The sequence below is a fragment of the Oxyura jamaicensis genome, chromosome Z (genome assembly GCF_011077185.1).
Source record: "Oxyura jamaicensis isolate SHBP4307 breed ruddy duck chromosome Z, BPBGC_Ojam_1.0, whole genome shotgun sequence".
NCBI lineage: Eukaryota > Metazoa > Chordata > Aves > Anseriformes > Anatidae > Oxyura > Oxyura jamaicensis.
In genome coordinates, this window is record NC_048926.1 from 36,350,918 (window position 1) to 36,369,484 (window position 18,567).

Here is an 18,567-nt window from a genome sequence, read left to right on the forward strand (position 1 = left end):
AAAAAAACCCTGCTGTGCAACAGCAGCTGGGAGAGAGGAGTGAGAAAATGTTAGAGGAACAGCCTTGCAGACACCATAGTCGGTGAAGAAGGAGGGTTGGAGGTGCTCCCGGTGCCAGAGCAGAACTTTCCCTGCAGCCCATGGAGAGGACCAATGCTGAAGGAGATTGTCCCCCTGAAGTCCGTAGACCACATTAGAGCAGATCTCCATGCTGCAGTCCATGGAGGACCCCTCGCTGCAGCAGGTGGATATGACTGGAAGGAAGCTGCAGCCCATGGAGAACTCACTAATGAGTAGGTTCCTGGCAGGAAATGCACCCCATCCATGGCAAGGAGCCCATGATGGAACAGAAGATCTGGTGGGAGCTGCTGCCTGTGGGAGACCTATGCTGGAGCAGTCCATTTTTGAAGGATGGACACCATGGTACAGACCCATGCTGGAGAGATTAGAGACTCACAAAACGGTTTCGGTTGGAAGGGACTTCTGCAGGTCTTGAGGAACTGCAGCCTGTGGGAAGCCCACATTGCATTGTGGGGTCTCCCGCACTGGAGCAAGGGAAGAAAGTGAGGATGAAGAATGGTGATGGTGAAGCATTATGAACTGACTGCATACCCATTCCCCTGATCTGTTTGGGAGGAGGAGGTATAAGATGGATAGAGGGAAGGTTTTTCTAGTTTGCTTTTAGATCTCACTGCTCTAGTTTGTTATTAGCTGACAATAAAATACATTAAACTTCCCTATGCTGCATCTGTTTTGCTTGTGATGGTAACCAGAGAGCAATCTCCCTGTCCTTATCTCAGTCCATGAGGTTTTTCTCTGTATTTTTCTCCTCATGTTCTGTTGAGGAGGTAGAGTGAGAGAGTGGCTGTGTGGGGCTTAGCTGCCCATCAGTGTTAAACTACCACACAGAATATAAATGGTAATGTGCTTATTTACATGCTCCCATGTCATTTTCTGTTTTGTTCAGTTTTCTAGGAGTGTGCCCATTTCCAACACAATCCGTGAGACTTGACAAGGAACAAGATATTAATATTTACAAAGCCTTTACAAAACAAGTCTAAGACCCATTATCTTCTAGGCTGGACAATGAAAGACAGTAACTGAAAGCTTTTAGAGGGAACAGGAACGTGGTATTTCCAAAAAATATATAAATAAATAAACAGCAAAAGACTTAGGAAGGCAAAAAAATCAACAAATCCTGCCACATTTTATGCATAAAAGATCAAGAAAACTTGATTTTTTAAATGAACAGTTTTAAAGTATTCCTGAATTTAGACCAGTGTTTCAAGCAGCATCTGCTAATTCTTCAAAGAAGACCATATAAAGGAAGGGATCCGTCAGCTCCACGGCTGGTATTTATGAAGACCTTTCTAGCAAGACAATCCTGTCTAACTAGGTTTTTGATCTTGCAACAGAGTGACAGCTAGAAAAATTACGTTTTCCTACAAAATGGTGGCTTTCAGATAGATGGAGTTGCTGAAATGGAGTTCTCAATTACAGTTACATTTTTAATTGCTGTGAATCAGGTATGTTTTAAGCTGGAGCTATGTACAACAATAATTGTATGTTTGTCCTGTCTCTGTCACTGATTATGTCACTGATTAAATGATTAAAGCCAGAAAGAGCATGTGAATCTTCAGCTTCTACCCCCTATCACACAATCTTAGCAATACATTGTGAAACCATAACCAGCTGTACAATTAGATGAAACACTTGGACTCATAGCTTTCAGTTTTAAACAGCTACTCAAAAGTTAACCAACAATTAGGATCTCAGCTAGCTCAACTGCTCGGGACATTTGTTTCATTTTCTTTATCCACTTTCTGGACAAAACTTCTACTCCATAGTTGAAAAGGCCAGAGATCAAGTGTTCACTGATGTCACTGCCATAATTAATATGACTACGGAGTCATATGAGCTACAGGATTAAAGAATGAAAACTTCCAGTAGGTATTAAATGAAGAAATTAACAAGTGCTTAGTCAGGAATCTGTAAAGACAAGGTATTTTTATTTCCAAGGACTCCGAGTAAGCTTATCATAGACTCATTCTGCATAAATCTCTATCTATGCATGTCAGAGGTAGATAAATGTATTATTTGCTCCAATAAGACTAAAAAATCATGTCTTCTGTTGATTTGACAATTGGTGACAAATTAAAGCAATTTCATTGAAATGATTTGAAAATTATCTGGACCTTCCTTGAACAGGGAATTTTGTGCTACTTGAAAATGAATATGAATCATTTGCAATAAAGTAAGATTCTTAAATTACAGGCTTTCAGCATAAGTCAGCAGCTGTCTGGCACATGCATGCTACTAAGTATTATTTCTTGAACAAAAAGACCATTGATTCTTAGATTATGTGCTAAATCCTGCTAAAGGACAGTAAGGATGAATCAAGAAACTGATAATATTCCAGAAGAATTCTTTTAGCTTCAAGGAGGACAGCTTACCTCTCTGGGCCAAAGAGGCATAAAAAGAAAATCAGCTGTCTCTGTCTTGGCCTCATTCTCTCCTTTGAGTGGGTGGAATTTAACGATGACTTGAACAATACGGTGGCACACAGCTGCCAAAAAGATGGTCATCTTATTTTTCATGCTGGTTCTGCTGCCCAGTGACTTGCCTGGGGACCACATTTAACCCACTAACCCAGCAAAAAAACTTTTGAGTTTCCTATTCTGTCAGTTAATTGAAATGGCTTACTGCAAGTTCTGGTGATTATCAGAGCTGGTGTGAGGTCGTGGAAACGTGCAGCCTGAAAGGATAAGGGAATCCTTATGTCTCTTGTAATTCCCACAAACTCTCAAATGTTGAGACACTCATCAAAGGTGGATAATTTTTTAAGGGAAACTCACCAGTCTGAGCTGTGTACTCCAACCAGTGCCCACCTATTTTTTCAGAGACGAGTAATGCTACTGATGTGAAATTACTCCACATTTAGAGTGGTTGAAGTCTCTTCAAGGCTGTATGGATGAGCAAGTCTTACAGTATCACACCTTACACCTCCATCAGCATAGTGGATTTTGCAGTAAATTTGCCACTGCAATGTTGCAAAGTCATCATTACAAGACAAGGCTTAGCCCTTAACTCAAAAGACATAACCTTAAGTAGAAGACTGAAATGAATGCTTTTAAACTCTAGTACTACTCCTCTTGCATTATTTAGAATATAATTGAAATGTCAGCACAAAATACTGTTAAAGCTAGAAAAGTGCACTCATGTAAGTAGTCAGTGTATATCTGCGGTATTCAGCACCAATATTTAAGCAACAGTGCTCTAGTTTGTGTATTTTCTTAGATTTTTAGTATCTGATGGGAAATAACAGCATGGATAATAGCATTACGAATGCAAAGTCTGCTCAGGTATTTTGTTGTACACTTTAAGATTTGTAAAGTCCCAATCTTCAAGAGCCTACCTACCCTGCAAGGTTTCATAAATAGGAAATAAAGAAAACTTACTGAAATGTTAATGGCTTTGTAGCTCGTATGATTTACCCTTCTTTGTGTTGGATGTGAATATAAATCTTTACTCTGCATCTTTAAATCAGAGTTAGCAGGCTGCATCTTCGCTCAAATATAGCCCAAACACTTCCAACACAGGTATGATCTGGAGTTAAAAATAAATAAATAAATAAATAAATAAAGTCTGCCTTTCAAGTCTCATATTTTATGTATAGCTTGTTATTCGAGGTGGGACGGTTCTCATCTATCTTGTCAGGAAAGCCGGCTGCGGGCTGGGAGACCAACCCCAGAGGGAGCCCCTGGTGAACTCCCCAAGCTGCCCGGGCCCGGCCGGGTGACCTGGCCGCCGCCTGTGAGGGGGCCCCGCGCCCCCCGCCCTGCGAGGCCCGGGCGGGCGGCGGCCGGGCCCAGGGGCTCGGGGCTCGGGGCTCCGGGCTCGGGCGCCCCCTGGCCGCAGCAGCGGCTCCGGGCGAGCCCCGTGCCCGCTCCCCTGTCCCGGCCGCCGCCGCCGCCTCCTTTCGGGGCGGGCCCTGGAGGCGCCTGTAGGCGTTTGCGGGGGAGAAAGTAACATGGTGGCCGCTTCCTCCCCGGGCGGGAGCGGCGGCGGCGGGTCCGGCTGCTCCTGAGGCGGCAGGAGCGGGGCGAGGCTCCGCGACCCTCGAGGCGGCTGTGGGCAGGTGAGCGGCCGCGGGAGGCAGGGCCGGGAGGGCCGGGAAGCAGAGAGGGAGGCAGGGGGCCTGACAGGCGGGGAGACGGAGCGGGACCGGACCCGGCGCCGTGCCCGCCTTCCACCGCTCGCTCCGCGGGGCGCGGCAGGAAGCCGGCACCGCAGCGGGGAGCGCCCCTTCCTGGCCCCGGCGCTGCAGCCCCTTCCCTCGCCCCTTTCTCCGGGGTTTTCCTCCTCGGCGGAGGGGAAGGAGGCGCGGAGCCTGGCCCCGGCGAGGGCTCGCCTCCCTCCTCTTGCTCCGGCAGCGCTCCTGCGCCGCGGCGAGCCATTGCACCGCGGGGGGTGGGGAGGGGGGGGGGGTGTTTTCGGATCTCTCTCTCTCTTTTTTTTTTTTTTTTTTTTTTTTTTCTCATTTAAAAACCCTCGCTATTATCCCTAATTCCCGTGCTCCCCCTCGGACGGCCGTCCGTCCCTCGGGGCCGTGCTCGGCCCTCGCGCCGGAGGGCGGTGGCACCTCGGGGAGGGCGCAGGTGGCTGTGCGCCGCAGGTGAGCGCCCCGCGGGCACCTCCCGCCCTCCCTTTTCCCCATATTTTTTTTTCCCCCTATTGCTGGCCGAAGCCCCTTCCCCGGGCAGCCTCCACCTCTGAGCGCAGGGCCGGGCTGGAAGGACGGCAGGGCAGCGGCGCGGGGGCTGCCCAGCGCCCCGTGTCCGGGCTGTGCCGCCCGACCTGCGCCGAAATGGAGACGGGCGGCGCCATGGCTGTCAGAAGGGCGCGCGTAATGGCGGTAACGGGCTGCGGCCGCCGGGCCCGGGGGGTCTGCCGGGGCTTCGTGCTCCCTCGGCGCCGTCCTGGCGCAGCGGGGGAAGGCTGTCCGCAAAGGTGTCCGCAGGTTTGAACGTGATCCAGTCTCCGCTCAGCGCCTAGCGTCATCTTCCCAAGTGTTCAGGCACCACTGTCGCATGTTGTTGATGCGTCCGTCTCAGAAAGGGTTCAAAACCCGAACAGAATCACACGAACGCACGCCGGGTGTTGGAACTAGGTGATCTTCAGGGTCGCTGCCAACCCAAGCTGCTCTGTGGTTAAATGCCTGGTCTGTGGGGATCTGCTGTTCTTCTGGTGCTATGGTCAAGCGTATCCCAACGCGGGCTGTTGTGTGGACTCCAAACTTAATGCCCGTGGCTAAACTTTTCAACCTGCTACACGAGGGCTTAGCTTGTAATCAAACAGCATGTTTGATTCGATTGTCTTTCACAGCAGTGTGACTTCTGAGGGACTAGTATTTGCCTGTATTTGTAGTGCTTTCTTGGCTTGTTGTGGCGTATTTGACCAAGCTAAATTTGAGACTGCAGATGTTGATAAAAAGAAAACTATTTGTTTTTAACTACTTTTGATAGCTCTTTTCTTACTTAGCTCTTAGCTCTTTCTTGTGCTTACCGAATTCAAGGCTAGTGAAAGTTTCTGCATCACACTTTTAACTGTAGTATGCCAAAAGTTAAGGGAGTAAATGTTCCCTGTGTTTTAGGGGAAAAAATAATGATGGAATGCAAATTACTTCATACATGTTTGGAAAATGACAATTTGGACTTGTTGTGAAGGTTGCTATAACCAAACTGAAGTGACTAACCAGACTAGCACATGTATGTCAAATGCTTGTCTCAAAGAACACAATCAAAAAAAAAAAACCACCACGAATAACCCTGTTAGATAGCATATACTTTTATTATGTATGATAACTGTAAGTCTTTTTTTTAATAAGTTCTTCAATAATTGGCTGGCTGGCTGCTTTTTTACCATTCCAGTGGATTTGAAATGCTAATAATGCATTCTGTCTTGAGTAGTGCAATGGAAGAATTCAGGAGGGAAACCAGTATACGAGACTTCAGATTTCTATGTTAAAATGGTTACGATTATACATAGCAGTAATAGCTGTAAAAGTAACAAAAATTGCATTTTCTTTTAATTGGCTTATAAATTAAGACGGGCGTTTTCTTAAATACATATGGATAAGGATAACATGACATTTGCCTGTTTTTTCTTAGGTTAAGGTTGGTTAAAGTAACTGTAACAGGATCTTCTTGGGCCGTGTACATTTGCTTCCTTGTTTGAGTGTTTAAATAATCAAAGATTGTGTATTGGATTTCTTTCTGATTAACTCTTGCAATCTCTGACAAGTAAAGATGTTTCCTTCTGTGCTAACCATCTAACTTGAGCAAAATGGGGATATCCAAGTAATGATATGGATAGCATCCTTCTGATTCAACATGTATGAATTCTCACAGGGAGTAGCAGTGCCACGTATTGTTGAAATATAGTGCTTGGAACAGAATCTGTATAAATGTGCTTCTTTCTTTGGTCTGTTTTTGACCAGTGGAGAAGTGTGTTTGGAGTTCAAGTTTGGTAAGCCTTAAGGACAAATAAGTTCCAGAGGTAGCTTTGATGTGCAGATCTGTGTTTGTTTAAATATAAAGAGGGAATAAAGTCTTAGCAGAATGAGGTGGGAAAGCTGTAATTGCCAAACATGCAAGAGGAAGTTAAGGTAGTCTTTTGACTGTCATGTAAAGGATCACATCTCTTATTCATTGAGCTTACAGATAAATTTCAGAGGCAGCTACAAGCATAGAGCAGTCAGTATGTGCGAAGACTGTCTTTGGTAGTCTATATATTGTTACCATGTTGCAGGGCCTCCTTTCCTGATTCAGCATTCTGAGTGGAAAAAGGCAGCAAAAAGCATCTGTAACCTGTAATTTGGCTTCTTTTTTGTTTAGAGGTAACTTGTGCTGTAGAAATTTTACTGGAGTAACTTTTTTTTTTTTTTTTTTTTTTTTTTTTCTCCTGTGTTTGCTTGTCAACCCAAAGTATGTCACTGTCTTGAATGATACTCAAGATACTTAAGGTCTTGGTGTGGGCAAACTCTAAAAATGAGGTTCACAATGATGTTATTAAATTGCCTCCCATGCAAATTGCCAAATAGTTGTCCATTACTGCTTATTCATATTTGTAAAATTATAATCACTTTGTTACACTGCAGCACGAGACCTGTTTTCCTCATATAGTGCTTCTGTGAGACTGTAAACTGAAGTCTTTGGACTTTGATTTACTTCTTAGCTTCCATCTAGCTACAAAAATCATCCCTCTTGCAAACTCTGATACTCAAAATTCTTGTCCTTGGTTATATAAAAATGTGATGCTGCTTCTTTCCTGTGGGATAAAGATTTACTGTTGATGGAAATAATCCATTGGTATGATGATAATGACCATGCTTTGTTTTTGCAAAGTCGTGGAGCTAAAGTCTGACATTGGCTTCTGTGCAAACAGTTGTTAGAACCTAAAAAGGTGAGTTCAAGACAGTTTCTGGACTGCAAAATAGGTTCTGGTGGAGCATGACTGCTTGTTGGTTAGTTATTCTTGTGACTGCCTCTATCATAAAATATGTGCATGCAGACATATTCTCAAGTTTTAGGAATACAGTTATACTGGGCTGTATGTTCCAAATTGGAATAGAGCAGAAGGCTGAGGCTCGGTTAATATCTTGCTGTACTCCTGTGTTTCGTTTACAGGTTCTTCAAGGGTGTAACTGGGCTCCTGATGTTTACTGTTGGCTTTGGCATACAGGAAACTGAAGATGGTTTTCAGAGTACCAAAGATTATAATGCTATTCTCTGCTTAAGCATGTGACTTGGTTTTCTTTTTTTTTTTTTGAAGAGTAAAGAGTAACACTCTCAAGGTTATTGATACATAGAACAAGAAAAATATACCTACAGTTTCATGAATAAAGTTGGCTTGCATCTCATGAAACATTCTTTTACTTTGTTTCAGTTAAGTACATTGGGGCAATTCTGCTGGATTCTTCTTTCATCTGTCTTCATTTTGTGACATTACAATTCCTCTCCTTTGCTCTCAAAAACGTTTCTAAAGAGACTTGATGCTTTTCAAACATAAACCAAAAGCCTGTGCTTTTCTCTTTAAAAGATGTTACAAATAGTGTAAATCAGGGATTGACTTGCAAATTAAGCTGTTCAACTCTGGCAGAAAAAGCTGAGTTTACAATTACAAGTCTCCAAAGTAGTTGAAGCTTTCTTCCTCTTGAAATGAAAGTGTTTTCCAGTTCTGAACGAATTGCAGCTTTACTACAAAAATTAGCTATTTTTCACTAGGGAGGCAAAGAACCCCATGTTTTTGCTTTCTCCCCAGACTTACTCATTTCAGTGATAGCTTTTGCCTTTCTAATTAATTACAGTCTTTGATCAGTAACGCTTAAGCTGAAGTCCAGTCACTGATGCATTCTTCAGTGCTCCTCTTCCCCTGTGTGAGTCTTGCATGTTGGGGCATTGTGTTACTGGTGAAAGCAAAACTTCCCCGCTAGTGATGCTATTCCTGGTGTCACATAGCATGTCTCTAGCCTTCCGTGTGCTTCTTTGGGGAAGAAACTAGATTCTCACCCAGATAAGAAACCTGATGTAGGTTGTAATCTTGCAGGTAAGGTGTCTTCCTGCCTTGTCTCTATACTGGGGAAACTCTGCTTTAAAAAGATATAAAAAGGTGGTTGGATGTAGGAGAGGGTACAACAACTAGAGGGCAGTTAGCTAGGAGCAGCATATGTCAAAAAAGACATTCAAGCACTTAATGTTTCAGGCAAACTATAGCCAGATACTTAAGCTTTGGAATTTCTATAGGATATCTGCCTCAGTCTAATAGGAAGTTATAGAAAGGAAACAAGGCAAACTGCTGAGTCACAGCAACAGGTAAATCAGTCAGTTACTCTAATCATTGAATGGGACTATTGCAAAATCTGCTAACAGGTGTGGCCAGTTTTTTCAATAGTTGATCGACCAGCCATCCTTGGAAGTAACTGCAGTAGCTTGACTAGATCAGGGAATAATTTAGACCAATGTCTTCGTTTTTTTACGTTTTGAGTTCTTCCAGTTACATTTTTAGCAGTGAATGACTCTAATGAGAATATAAACTGATGGATATCTGGATGTAAGTGGCAGAAAATTGTGCTTGAAGGTAATGTGAACCCAGCTATACTGAGTTTTGTGTGTGTTTGCTTTTCTTTTTGAGAGCACAGATGATATCTTTTCCAAGATTCCTAAAGTGATTGAAAATATGCCGTGTGTTTACCAGATGAAATCCCTACAAGGGTATGGGTAGCCTGAGAAATGTTTAATGCACGTAAAGGATGTATCTTACAACTGCTAAGTTTTTCAAGACACTGAGGATGTGACTAAAGAGAGGAATATTTAAAGAAGTGTATTTTAGCTTAGGGAGACCCATCTTTCTTGGCTCCTTTCTTCTGCTGCTCTTCACAGCTTACTTCTTAGGGAGCAATTTCCGGTAAAAGTCTCACTGTAGCTGCTCTGAATTATCCTTTGAAGCTTCTCTTTCCAGGTCCTGTAGAAGGAACTTAGGAAAGCTAACCATTTGAGTTCAGGTCCCAGAAACATCTACAAATTAAAATTTGGGTCTAGCAGGAGGAGGAAGAATAAAGTCACTTTCTTGTATGCTTTCTAAATCATGAACCACTGTGATGTATAGATGTGGTTTGTTAATGAACTGAGTGGAATTTTAAGATGTTTTACTGGTGCATTATGCCTCATCCAGGTTTGTTTGCAGTTCTGAATATTAGAGGGTAAGCAGGACATAAAAGGGAGAACTTCCTAACTGCTTAAGTATATGACTGTTTTCTCAGAGTTCTGATTAAACCAGATAAAGCAAATCTACCAGTCACCCGTACAACATTAATTTGACTCTTGAAGTTGATTCTTGCAGTTAGACTCATCAGTGAAAGACTAGACTTTTTTTCTGTCCTTAAAATTACGCATAACCCTGGGGATGCATTCTTAACTTTTTATTTTTATTTATTTTTACTTTTCGTCTTAGTTTCGCCTTAGGCTTGAAGTAGTCATTCTCACCATTTTTTATTTTTTTTTGGTTTGTTCTCTGGATAGAATAGGAGAAGAGCATCATTAATGTTTTCTATACTAATAAACTACATAAGCAAACTCGAAGCCTTACTGGTATAAGAAAATCACAAATCATAACCAGAAACAAGCTTTGCAAACAAAAGATCGGTTTTGCGGATGGTGGTGTACCTGCTCTGGGGCTTATACCATAATACCTGTATGTCTCTGAAAAGATTTTTTTTTTTTCACTCCTGGCTATGCTGGTACAACTCTTCTAGGGAAAATTAAGCCATTAACATTATGCTTAATAAACAAAGAAGAAAGTTGTGCAGGAATAGGTAAACCAAAGAGAGAGTTTCTTTTTCAAAAAACACAGTGTGTGCCTCATGCTTTCTTTACAAAGGCAGTGTCTTTTTCAAACTCTGGTATATATATTTAATTGCCTTTATGTTTCTAACTTTTGCTGTAGATGTCATGTTTTAAGATAATTACATGTGACGGCCTTAAGTTCCTTTGGATTATGATGACTCATTCACCATGAATGTAATGACTAATATGACATTTCAGTTTAATTTAAAGAAAACAGAACAAATGCTGTGCATAGTCACTTTTATAGTTTTTATCCTTTCTTCTGTGAGATTCACAGTACGCATACATTGTTTGCACTATTAACCTCAAAACCTTTGCTTCTTAATCTCTCTGAACTAACTGATTCTCTTTGGAGAAAAAAAAAATCTATAAATAAGTTGTTCCTCTAACTTTAGACTGCTTTCCTAGCTGTATAACCAGATGATGAACAAATCTGAGAAGGGAAATGGTGCTTTGAGCTTCAAGTGCCTTTTGTCTCTTGAACCTTTTAAAAAATCTCATCCTTAACTGGTATGCTTGCTTGACAGAGATGAAAATTCTTTTTTGGCATTGGAGGTATTTTACCTGTGCTATAAATGCCCCAGAGCTTGAAACGTGGCCCACAATACCTGAGACAAACTTGGTGGATCGTACTATATGTTTATTTTCCCCTTGGCTTTTTTTTTTTTTTTTTAAATAGCTATGGTGTAGTGTATTTTGTTCAGTGGTTATTGACTTTATCACAAACAGAAAGCTCTTCTGAGTTGCAGAAGAAAACGTTTTTCAGGTTTTGCTGTGAATACTTAGTCATCCTACCCAGCTTTTTTAATCCTTGAAGAGTTGTCACACCTCTGTTCTATGTGTTCAGTTTCCTCTAAGGGAAGAAGGCTGGATTGAACATCTGCATTAAAATACTTCGCTTTTGAGTTGTCCAGGTTGGTAAGTTCAAAGTCATTGCAGATGACTCTATTTGTGTTCCTGTTCTTTTTGTCAGTGCTCAATGTTGGTGCTTCCCTAACCTTGTCAACAAATGGCAGAGCGAGAAGGGAAAAAAAAAATCTCAGAATTGAAAGCATTAAAACAGTGTGACAGAGGTCTGTGTGACTTCCTTTCTTTTGAGTGGGGACTGAAATGCTGGTAGCTCAGCTCCCAGATCAATGCTCTGACTATGTAACTGTTGGCCAACCAGCGTCTTACTGCAGACAGTAATATGTTAGGTAACTGCATGGTGGAGCAGTGTCAGTGGAGGAGAAAGAGCATGTTCCATGGCTGTATACAGTTGTATGCAACAGGGAATGGGTTGTGACAGCTGGCATACTTTTTGTTTGTTTCAAAGTGAGAAATTCAGTCCACCCTGAATGTAGCGTCTACCTGTGTGTATGCCAATGCAACTAGGCTTTGGCTTTAGCGATGGGTCTGTGCTGATGTATAAGTTGGGCAGGGAAACAAATCTTGGGAAAGGTTGTCTGTTTGAATTTTTTAACAGCCTGGAGAAAAACAAGAAAGAGACCAGTCCTCTAAGTAAATTGAATTTGTCCCTTCCTAGGTGATTTAATTAGAAATAGAAATGCTAGCACTAGTAAATTACATCCACAATTGCCATAGCTGCCTTTAGGAAACAAAACAGATTTTTTTCTAAGGGAATGTACTTCCCCTCTTTTCAATGTGTTACTAAGCCAGTTACTAACTACATGAAAACATGCATGAACAGCATTTTAAATAGGAGTGCATATGTTAACATAAGCACTTTAAAGACAAGTTCATATGTTAAACTTTGACAGAAATAGCTGTTTCAGATAGGGTAATAACAATAGGATGAGGGGCACAACAGGATTAAACAGTAAATCCACGCTGTGCACAATAGAAAGTATGACTTAATACTCAACTTTGCTTTCAGAATGCTTTTAGAATTCTGTCATATGTAACTTCTAGGGTCTATGAATGGATATTTTCCAGATTTTTAGACAGATACGTTGGATACTGCTTCTAATGTTGGCTGATATTTTTTTTTAAGATAAACTTTTCTTCCCTGATCTTTGTGTGTGTTGGTATGTTCTTTGTAAGATCTGACTTAAGCAATCTTACTTTTTTAAAGTCTGTATAAAATCACTTTCCTGTAGATGTCTTGCCTGAGAATTCCACCACTGAGTAATACCACATAGGTATTTTGAGTGTTAGATGATAATATTATAAGGAAAGCCAAAATATGTGTAAACATTTACTTGCCATTTGGTGAGTGATAGGATTTAATGACAGAAAGAATGTCAGGCTTGCTGTTCTTCAACAGCTTTTTTTTTTTTTTTTTTAATTGCTCGAGGAAAATATTTACTGATACAATCATCTGTGCAAGCAGTAGTATCTTTCTAATATGTAATCTTTCATGACTGTTTTCTTCCGGAGTTTGTATAATAAACAGTGTCATTTCAATACTCTAATAACCTTGCATTTGCCATACACTCAGGCTTTAAAGGATTCAAATACACAGTTCTCCTGAGTATATGTTCAGGTATATAAGTGAGCAGAACAAGAAACAAGGATTGGTAACTAAGGGCTTTCAAGAGATGCAAGTCTAAGTTTGTTAAAATATATTGCAGAATTCAGAATGGGGGAAAATATTTTTTGGTTTTGTGGTGAGTTTGTGGTAAAAAATGAGATGTTTTTGTTGCCTTACAAGTGACTGATCATTTTAGTATAAAAGAAATGAGAAAATATACATTCTATTTTCCATAGAATAGTTTTATTGCCTGTGAATAAAAATTACTTTTGTCAGAACGAACTTTGGCAATATTTTCATGTTTCTTCTGGAGGAAGAGTTATAGTCATAATGAAGAGTTTGAGTCACTTTCAATGTATGCTTTGAAGATACACATTTTACTTGATGACTTATTTGTAAACATTTTTCCATTTCCATACTTCTAATATTGAGATCCCTTTCATATCTGCTGGGTCCCTTTCATCTAGCCTTTGGAGTTCTGGAGTGTGGGTGCATGGGTCTTCTTGTAGATATCCTTTACAATAAGTTAGAAAAAGCATGGGAGTTAATTGTTGACTGTTACTGTACTTCCTAAGGTTGCTGTGATCCGTTTTTTTTACTATCATTTATCTAGGAATATGTTAAATATTAAACAAAGGGCTTATCTTCAGAAGGTTTTGCTACAACATTTGACAATGCAGGAAGCAGTTCTGAAAACCGAAGGCACATAATTTCAGGCATCATACGCCTGCCTAAGCCTTTTACGCTTGATTTGTGTTTGTAGTAACTTCATTACCTCAGCCACTTCACAGGTCACCTTGCAGAGGAGTTACTCTGAGCTCGTACTCTTTCTGCGTTTGCTGCAGATGTGCTAGTGCAAACCCTCACTGCAAAACCGTGCTGCAGATCAAGATTGTGATATGGCTGGTGCTGCATGAAGAACAAAAAGACACTTCCTCCACTAGGCTCCTTACTGCTGAAGCATAAAACAAAAGACACGAATATTCTAACTTCTATCAAGCATGTGGTTTGGGCCTTTTCAAGCCATCTTGGCAAAAGAGTGTTTCTTAATGAGGAATTGGCAAGAGGATTAAAAGACAGACTTTCTGAAGTGTTAATAAACTCCTGCCAAGCTTGAAAAGCAGCAGAGAAAGAATGAAAATGCTGACATGAAACTGAGTGATTTGAGGCTGCTGTCATAGGCCAAGTAGAAATGGGAGTCATGCTCTTGATAACAGGGGGTGTTTAGTGGGGTGGGGATAGCCTCCGAAGCTCCGAAAGTGTGGATGACGAGCTTGTGTTTGATGCGATAAAGTAGTCAGAGGAGAGATCCGGAGAGAAGAATGATAATCTACAGCCTCCTGCAGCATTTTTTCACCAAAAGATAAAAATGAGGAAATCAATGTTCCTTCAAAGCCGGTGAAAGAGTTACTCTAGGTCTGTGGAGCCCTGCTTACGGAGATTTCAAGAAGCATTTGGTTGATTGTGTTATGGACCATTAGCAGAAATGAAATTGAAGGATGATTCTGTGATCTCTTTAGAGATTCTGGCAAAATAGTTTCAGTGCTAATACTTAACTTCCAAGTGCCTGGTAAACAGAATTTGTGGGTGACCTCTGAGGTGCATTTAAAACAGAACATCTTCTCCTCTCTTCTTTCGATTTCTCAAAACACAGTCCAGACCTGCCCGCTCAAAAAAAAAAAAAAAAAAAAAAAAAAAAAGCCCAAGAAGCTACCAAAAAAACAGTATAGGAGTTTTTGGGCTCCCAGAAGGCACTTAACCACTGGACTATTGTCTCTTGACTTTTTCTTTACTGTTTTATTTTTGTTTCAGGCTACTATATTTGGCTTTGCTCCAACAGAGTTTCCAATTACAGAAAGCCTTTTCTAACAAAGAATGTTTCCAGGGCTGCAGATGTTTCAGTCATTACATAATACTGAGCATGGCTAACCTTTAAAGCTTGCAACTGGGCAGTAAGTACATTTTATAATGTACTTTCCTTGCTCTGAGAGCTAGTATTGTTATCTTTCTTATTAATCTTCTTATAATATTTTTATTAATTTTTTCTTCTGGACTCTTTCTGCCCAGTATCAGGAGTAGTTATCTTCTGTTACATGAAAGAACAGTTTGGATACAACACCGATAAAACAAGATGAGACTGGTTTATTAAATGAGTATAGCTGAATTGCTTGCTGATTATCATTCTTCCCTTCTCATTATCTTTTCCATTTCTGCTTTCTGTCCTTGGCGATAGAACTTCATTTACTGGTACCAAACTGGCTTTCATTGATTCCAGCTGTTTTTCTTCCAGTCCCTGTAGGTCACTTGAGAATTTGTGTTTTGGCCTCGCAGTCTATAACCAGTACAATTTTTATACCACTGGACAACTTGGAATTGCTGCGCAGTAGAAAAAAGTGAACAACTATAGAGTATGGCAGAGAGAGACTCAAGTCGGTTTTATTTCTTACTGCCCCACTCCTGCCCTCCTAAGTAGGATTTTTCTGAGTGGCATTTTCACGCTTGTGACCATCCTGGATCACAGGGTCTGTTAACCGAGTGTTATTTTCAGCCAGTTGTAATTCATAAATATCTGTTCAAACTGTTACTGCATAACTTCACTTCTGAAAGTGTTGCTGTGTTTGACACAAGCTTATATATCGTAATATCATTGGCTCACAGTTTTGCAGCAACAGTAACTGGGTTTGCTGGCAATCTCAGAAAAAATCTGACTAAACACAGCTAAAAAATTTGATGCTTTTATTTCAAATATGATGTTTTCAGTGGTTTATTTTTGTCTTGACAGACTAATTACAATTTATTAAAGCTGAGAATTTGTGACTAGTTTCCTTTCTTGCTTTGATTATTTTTGTTCAAGCAATCGAAGGAATTGCACATAGGACAAGAAAATAAAAATCCAAGGAAAATTCAGGTTAATGAAGAACAATAATATATTTTGTTCAAGGGTAAAATTATTTTTAAATTATTCCTAAAACAGGCCAGAAAAGTTGTTGGACTTCTCAGGAATAAAATTGATGCTTAAGTGGCAGAATATATATGCCTCGCAAAACTAGTGAGTTTGGTGATTATCACTTATTACACTAGTGGATTTACAAAACTAAGTTCATTTCCTCACCAACCCTTCTTCGAAGGAAGCACTCTGTTCTGTCATTTCAAGCCGAGCTTGAAACTGAAAAAGAAAAACTACACTGGAAGAGTAGAGGCACCTGTTTCCCATTATACAAGTGGTGTATTTGTTAATGGCACTCGTGAAAACGTCAATAATACCCAGAGATACAAAATGCCTGCCCTAGTGAAGCTTTAAAGAATTCTTGATATCTATAGCCATCTTAAGTGTTATGAAAACTAAAAGTGTGAAAAAAAGATATTATTTTCCCCACCTGTGGTGTTTTAGCCTTTGGTCTTTGGGTTTTTAAGTTTGTCTGCTCATTTGATGCTGGGTTTTCGTATTTCATCAAGTTGTAAAATGCAGTTTATTTTCTAGTATTTCAGAAGCTTAACACAAAAGGGGTTTTGTTCTCAAACTTTAACAGTTTGCAGAACTATGTTGCTTAACTGTTTCTACAAGTGAGGGTGGGGAGGGAAGGCGGGTTTGATCTAATTGTTTCTAGGCTTGGTGCCTTTGTTTCCATAGGATTTTTTTTTTCAAGAGAAGGTTTGATGTGATTTTTCTGTTATCTTCCTAGTGTAATGCCCTAATCCACCTTGAAGGCTTTAGAAAACTTTCCTGCCAAGTTGATTGTATTTGCTTTCCATGCATAAAATTCAGGCATAAAACAATCAGGTACACAACCAGCTAGTATGGAGTTAACTCTTGTTCTCCTTTGAATATCTGCAAATTTCCAACAATCTAGCATAAAAAGTATTTTTTTATTATTATTATTTGCAGTACCAGGTCTTGACCCAGCTTGTTTTCTGGATGAAGTTCTATTATCTGATAAAAGGCCGTTCCATAAGAATAATTCATTAAATAGACATGTCTTTTGTCTTTCACCTTGTCCTTAAATTTGCTTTTAATTGTAACATAGACTTCTATGAGATAATCAGCTTGTAGCTTGTAAGGTCCTTCAGTTGTGCAACCACTACTACATTCTCAAATGTTTACTTGAAAACTGTTCTGAAGGAATGGTCCTCTATTTGCATATGTGCGTGTTCAGACCGAGTCTCGGTGACATGCAGCCATTCTTGTTCCACAGCTGGTTCTGTTAAGACAGGTAAAAGTGGGGCATTGCATGTCTATAGTTATTTTTGCAACTTTAGATTTTTAAATGATCTTGTGATTTAATCAAGAGACTGTAACTGTTGTTACATTTCATGATTTATGACAATGTATTATGCATTCCAAAAAGAGTCTTTAAATGGACATCTAGGAGTTATTTTTCTTCTGTTGCAGATTGTATGCAGCTAATAAACTGTGGACTGCATTTTTTTTTTCTGTTTTAGTCCTGTTCAGTGTTAACGGTATTCTACATTACTTTACCTTTTGTTGTTAGTAGATGTGGTGTTCTCAAGACATAGTAAAGTATGCTTTGAAGAACTCATATAGACATGTCTATGTGATTTCCCTATGTGTTGGTAATGACATTTAAGTGTTTGATAACTGCATCATTTGGGATGAACTAGTTCAACATTGTTGAATATTCCAATTTATAATGTTCTGTTTTCTAGTAGTTTTAAATCACCATCTGTGATGCATGTGTAAGGCCTGATTTATGTTGTCACACTTGTACCAAACTTGGATGTATGGGCTGGAGCTGTATGCTTGTCCGAGTACAAATAGGCTTTCTTAGAAAGGGCAATGTATGGAAAAGTATGCTGATGTGATGTTAGTGAGGATATGTTGGGATGGACAAACAGCTGGAGTGCAAGCTCTTCCAGAACTTTGTGTGTATACTTCAGTACGTTCTGGTTCTTAAACTGCAGCATTGGTGACTGTTTGCATATGCTGCTTATGCTTACGGCTTACGTGTGTACATCCATGTGCTAGAATCACATCTGTATTTTGTGTTTAAAAATAAAGTCCCAAACAAATTTTGATTGCCAAGCGTAGTCCATGTTTACATTCCTGGTTGCTTTTCAAAGTGACTTCGATTATTAATTTCTACCTCTTAAAATCCAGTTAAAGAAAGACTAAATCTGAGGCACATAAAACAAAAGCAGTCATTCTCTTTTATTGAATACAGTTAACAATAAGAACTACCTTCACTGTGTGCCTTCTGGGGGTATGAAATACACCTAGGAAATAGTCTTAAAAAATGAAGAAAGCACTACTGTTGGCGCAATAATGTATTGTCCATGCAATATTGTTGATGCAATTCCATCTCTGTCAATTTTTTTTTTTTTTAAATATGTATTTATAGTATTAGGACAAACTTTATAAGCAATTGTAGTTCCAGTCCTTTCACAACCGTATTGCAATTTTTTTATTTTTAATTTTTTAATATATGATCCTAGAGATAGAACTCCTAGGTGTCCAAATCCTCTCTGGCGGTCAAACTTGCTAAGTTCAGGCCCTAAGGTTCTACCTTCTCCTGTCCAAAGTAACTTCTTCACACAAATATTGTCAAGCCTTTATTTTTACACCTGCTGTGAAATATTACTTAAAGACTTTGGCATTTGAAGTGGGGGGGTGGGGGCAAGCTGAAGGGTTAGAGCATCCTAGCTGTACCTCTTTGCTGTGTATAACAGTGATTT

At 40.1% G+C, this 18,567-nt stretch overlaps 1 protein-coding gene across 2 annotated transcripts in view; it reads left to right on the plus strand.

The window, feature by feature from the left end:
- The first annotated feature begins 3,989 nt into the window (after positions 1–3,989).
- The window catches only part of DENND4C (DENN domain containing 4C), a 73,656-nt gene continuing 59,078 nt past the window's right edge, over positions 3,990–18,567 (plus strand). For both annotated transcript variants that reach the window (XM_035309403.1, XM_035309406.1), the window contains exon 1: positions 3,990–4,138. The gene's annotated coding sequence lies outside the window, so the exon portion shown is untranslated. The remainder of the gene's footprint in view (positions 4,139–18,567) is intronic.